This window comes from Lathamus discolor, chromosome 6, assembly GCF_037157495.1.
Source record: "Lathamus discolor isolate bLatDis1 chromosome 6, bLatDis1.hap1, whole genome shotgun sequence".
In the NCBI taxonomy this organism is placed as follows: Eukaryota; Metazoa; Chordata; class Aves; order Psittaciformes; family Psittacidae; genus Lathamus; species Lathamus discolor.
In genome coordinates this window covers 35,620,300-35,626,416 of record NC_088889.1, presented here as the reverse complement: position 1 = coordinate 35,626,416, position 6,117 = coordinate 35,620,300, and positions in this window count along the sequence as shown.

Below are 6,117 nucleotides of genomic sequence, written 5' to 3'. Positions count from 1 at the left end.
TATTATGTTTGTGACACAGGACACTACTGCGCTTGAGTCATATCTCCTAAATAAATAAAGGCTTATGAAGAATTTGTAAGTCTTTTCTGACAGAATATTTTGATGAGCAAATATTTTTCAGTAAGGTAACAGCTCTGTAAAAGTATTCCCAAGCAGCTATACATCAGATTGTCTTATCTGATAACATTTAACAACCCATAGAAAGAGCAGTCTTTTCCAGTGCCTTTTGTGGAAACTGGACCCAGATGCTCAAGTCTTGTTTTCTGCTTTCAAGGTACACATAGAATCATAGAATCATAGAATCATAGAATAGTTAGGGTTGCAGAGGATCTTAAGATCATCTAGTTCCAACCCCCTTGCCATGGGCAGGGGCACCTCCCACTAAACCATCCCACCCAAGGCTCTGTCCAACCTGGTCTTGAACACCGCCAGCGATGGAGCATTCGCAGCTTCCTTGGGCAACCCATTCCAGTGCCTCACCACCCTCACAGTAAAGAACTTCTTTATATCCAATCTAAACTTCCCCTGTTTAAGTTTTAAACCGTTACCCCTTGTCCTGTCACTGTTTCAACAGTCAGCTGTTTCAACAGTTCCATGTCCTTTTTATGTTGACATGGGAACACATCTCAAACCTCGGCCAAAAGCCCATTTTACTGAATAATAATTTTGTCGTAAGTGTAATTTTGCTGTCATTGTCCTCTTGGAACGCTTAAAAAGCCCTTCCAAAAACCAGTAAACACTAATATCCAAGTCAGTCCTTCACATTTTCATGAAACTCGTAAAATAGAAATCTATTTGAACAGACAAGCTTGATATCAGGCTCCAAATTTCAGTTTACCACACCAAGACATGATAACAAACAATAGTAGCAATGAAGGTCTACCATCAAAAAAGAATGGATCCAGTTCACATAGTTCAGTCACAGAGATTATGATATGGAACATCAGCTATACAAAGAATTAAATCCACTTTAAGATTTCAAACTGTTTGAAAAAAAGGCCAGTAATATCACTGTTCTCATCTGACAAGTGAGGAAGTAGTGGCATTACAAAAAAAAATGGGGGTTCATGCATTCTTACAATTAGATAACATCAGAAGCAGGTCTAGACCCAAATCTACGATGCACAGATTTTGTTCATATGTTTAACCCTTAGATAAATAAACCATATTATTTTTTATTTTTTTTTTATTAAGCAGATGCAGTTATTCCATAATTAACATGAAGTAGAATAACATAATTCAGAGGAGGGCAGAGATTTAAGCAAGAAGATCTGTTCATTATTAAGGGTATACTTTACTTGAATATACATATACTTCTATTACTCCTGAATTGATCACCAAAGGATGTATAGTTTAATCTTTGCCTATCATGTGACAGATCAAGAATTACTGAAAGGATTCAGGAAGTAACTGGTAATAAAAGACAAGTCTAAAAAGCTCTTCTGCTAGACTATTTATGAACTGAAAGACAGATAAATGTATCTCAAAATAATTGTTCACCTTTAATTATTCAGCCTGCTTCAAAATTGTTTTGGTAGGATTAGGGTGTACTGCAAATTCTAAAGTAGCTATTGGATTTACCTGACACTTTGGTTACTATGATTTATTAGACACCCTTGTTTTTAGGAGTTTGAATGCAGCTGCAAGTCGATGATTCAATGCAAATTAAATAGTTCATGTCACACTTATCATAAATGGCTCTTCTTCTTTGGCAGTCCCAGCCCTTACCTGCAAGTGTTGCAGTGACCAGGGTGTTACAGTTCCTACAGGAGCAGAGCATGGAGCCGCACCATCTTCTGCACCACTGCTAAGGCTGCAGCCATTACCACAGGAAAGCACAATCAGGCTGTGAGCTGGCAAGCCACCTAAAATGGTTGATTAATTAGGTTGCTTCCTCTAACTGGCAATATAAACATTACTAAATTATTATAACAGATGCTGTATGCTTTCACATTAACTTTGCTTTTACATTATGATATCACCAGACCCTAAGAATTATTCAAGATTAACACTGCTAAAGCCCTGGAAAGCACAAAAATTATTAAATTATCATAGGAAACACTGTAGTTCTGCAGAAGAAAAAGAAAGTTTAACATTTTTATTTCATTTTAATTAATAAACTTGGACATGGCTAAGCCAGAGAAATAACACTTTGCAGAAATGAAGTCTATCAATCACTTTTTAAAATGTGATTTGTTTATCTACTGATAACAAATAATACATCAAATATAACTTCTCACAAAGCCAAACTTTGCATAATTCTTGTACTTCCAGCTACAAGAATTAGAAACAAGATGAAAAAGATGTAGAATTTCTTTTTGTTAGAAAACATTTCTCTGAGCATTTTTGTCTGCAGAATATGAGACTTACATACACATTTGTACATTATATCCACTGATTAGTTATTCTCTCTACTTAACATGCTTCAATCTATTGATTAAAAAATGTATTTCACATGTCCTCCAAGAAAAAGTGGTTATGTGAAACTTTTCAAAATTCAAGCAGGCTTCACTAATGGCATATAAAGACCCTTGCAACCAACACACATCCTTTATCTCATTTACAAACATTTTGTGCGCTGCAAGGTTTAATTGCCATCATTGCTCCATTGCTGGAAACCATGTTTCCTTCACACATCACAGTAAACCACTATACACTTATGTTCAAATTCCCTTATAATTGAATCTAACAGACCTTCAGTAACGGAAGTTATAATTGGTTTCTACCCTTCTTATTTTAAGAAGTTTTCTGTAAGAAGTTCATAAACAACAATAACCTCAATACTGCCTTACAGACTACTGCCTTGTGTTCACAGAATATAAAGCCAGAAAGACCAAATAAGTCATCACTTCTGCCTTATATGTGTGCTCACACACCCGTGTACGTGTAGGTATATCTGTATATAAAATGTTGCAGAATTTCTCATTCTGTTGTGACTTTTTGCCCATCAGCTTGTGCAAGACTAGAACAACTTTTCTAGAAAGGTGCCAGTCCTTCTCTGACAACTTGATAGAGACTGTCTTTGTGTAATCATTTTTCAAGCTTAATAATCTGTTTTATTTTGAATTTGAATGTGCCTGGTCTTAAGTCCTCTTGCTGCTAAATAAAAGGAACTTTTGGCATCTGGTATTTTATCCTGAGGAAGAAATTTATTCACACTTCCCAAGCTTTCTTTAAAGCTTTTTTAATAATCTGAATATGCTGACTCTGTAGCTTTTTCACTGCAGGATGTTTTCTCCTACTTTCAAACCAATCTTGCAGCTTTTTTCTGTCCCTTTCCACAATTCAGTGTTAGGAAAAAATACTGGATATCAGGCTGAGTGTACAGGTCCAGTCTTTTCAGTGTCTTGTTGGAATATGAAACTACCCCCACTATTCCAAATCATATTTCACTCTTCGTATGTGAAAAAGAACAAAAACAGTTGCCGCTAAAATGTTCTTGCAGAGGCTCTTAACAATACATTCATTGCCATGCCATATGGTTGTTTTGTGCTCTGTAGGGCAGGCTAATTGTGAAAATATAGAACATTACCAATCTCCCTATCCTTGCTCTTTTCCTACCTAATAGCACTCTGCACAAGAAGGTTTTAACTTTGTTAGAGGATTTCAGAGTGTTTTTCTAAACTGTCATGTGATCCAGATGCTTTGTGCATTACTCTAGGCTAAATGTCTATTATACAGTCACCTGTAATCTTAAGGCACTGAATTCAATGGTACAGGTGGATCTTTCCAATCCTATGTGCCTATTTACCCATGGTTTTGGCACAGTTGTTTACACCAAGCAATTAGCCCTGCCACAGCCCAAAAAGTGGACTGCTGGAAGCTAATTCATCAGCTTCAAAACCAGTTGAAGATCAGATTTCATTAACATTTATTTTTACTTCCTTTATTACATGTGATGTAACATAACTATAGCATTAAACATTCACTGTATATTTTTAAAGCACATTTATCAAAGCAATTATAAGTACAATTAAACACACAAAAAGGATGGGCCCCACCATTGCTACAGCAACACAGAAGAGCATTAAAAATGGTAAAAGGCTGTCACTCTCAATAAATAGCATGAGACAGAAGGGACAAGACAAAGGATTCACTATCTCCTTACACAAGTGAAAGCAGGGATGTTTTGAGAAGACAGGAAAAGTGAGGGAGGGAATAGGTTAACTTAGGACGCATGTCTAGATTGAGCTGCACTTTCTTCATTCCTCACATTTACAAGCCCCAAAATACACTGCCTCAAGAAGCAGAAAGGAGAATAACTCTGTGGATTGCACCAGGCTGGGGGCTGCCTCCAGCAAGCAGGCTGCAGGCTCTGTCTCATGCTCCACCTCTACACTTTGAGATTGCTCCTATTATGATCTGATTGCTCCTATTATGCCAATGCCCTGTGTGTGTTATTAGAGTTTGGGTTAACACAGTCTCTGTTATGCATTGCAGCACTTTCAAGACACACTGTACATTGTTAATTCACTGTCAGTCATCTTCAGACATATCATCTGCCCTTTATCTATCTCTCCAGCCAAAATCTAAGGTCACAATTGCAGTAAACCTCTTTGTATAGTTCCTGTAAAAAAATGGGGGGGGGGGGGGAGGTGTTTTCTTAATTGCTAGGCTCTTGTTCTTTTGAGGCACTAATATTGAGAAAACTTTACATAAGGAGAGTTGGAAAATGATAAATGAAAAAAGAAAGTGCATATTTTATACATAATGTTTTCACATTGCTCAGTTTTGAAGAGAAACTGGCAACTACCCCCCAATTAGAAAAGCAGCTTAGGTTAGCTGTGCTGTATCATACCCGATGGGGCTACCACAGTGCAGCTAAAGAAACTGTCATGAGGAGCAAGAAATCCAATTTCATTCCCTCCTCCCTCGTCCTGAGATAAGAGAGTCCTGCTACTGCAGGCTAAAGATTACAGATCATTTCCTCGTGCACACCCTTGTCATACTCTAACATTCTCATATGAGAACTGTAGATAAACTTCATCCAGTGGAGGTTAAAAACAGATTCAGCCTACTGTAAAATATCCCTGTGAAGGAAGAGAAGAACAATAGCTGTAGCAAGAACAATAGAAACAGCTAAATTATTACAACATTTGGGGCTTGGGACTGGCTTTATACATACATCAAATGCAGAACAGGCACAAATGATTCCAGCCATTTTCCTTCTGCCTCACTTCTGACTTATTTGTACCAGGCCACCTTTTCTCCCTGTTGTCAGCAGGTTACCACCACCCAAGGGCTCAGCACAGTTTACACCAAAGTCAAGGGCAAATCAGACTAACCACCATTGCCCCATGTGGCCCCTCTATTTAACCTGCCAGCAATTAAGCGCTGATGGCGACCATATTCTGTGCAAGCCAAACACTTGTCCCCAAGGACCTGACAGGAGACCAGTACCTAATATTACAGGAGTGATTGCAGATAAACAACATCACCTATTTTTTTAAGTTCCTGTATGTCTCACCCAAACCCTAGCTGAATTATTGACCAAGTGACTGCCCCTCTTACCTTCCACTGCCAAGGTCTGCAAAGTAGATCAGCAATAGTATTAAAGGCATCCTGAGGATGGACATTTTGCTTCATTGCTCCTCACAGTCCAATGGTATTTGTCTTGTAGCTGCATCTTGTTGATACTCATGTATCTTGTAGATATTCATCAAGAAGACAGATCTTCCACAATTTGTCTGAGGCAGCAACTTAAACCAGGACACTGAAAGTCATCAAGATCACCTTAACTACCACACTATTGCAAGTGAACTTTATCTTAAGTATCTGTCAGTCAATGCTTTAAGGGAGCTCTCAAAAGAAAATTGGGTCGGTAGCCTAGTATTAGAGTGATCATTATGCAAATCTGAGCGTTAAGATCTACTCCTTCTTCAATAGTATTTCAAATTTTTGTGTTTAAGGACAGACTACCACTAAGAACTATCATATTCCACTTAGCATCAAAGCATGTTACATCTTTATAGCACATAATACATGCTGATAACTTACTTAGAGTAAAGCTGAGGCCTTAGATGCATCCATTACCACATTCAACTGGACTTAACTATAGATCTGTAGCCTTTAAAAAGCATATTTGGGGATATTTACAGATTTATAAGGAAAACCGAT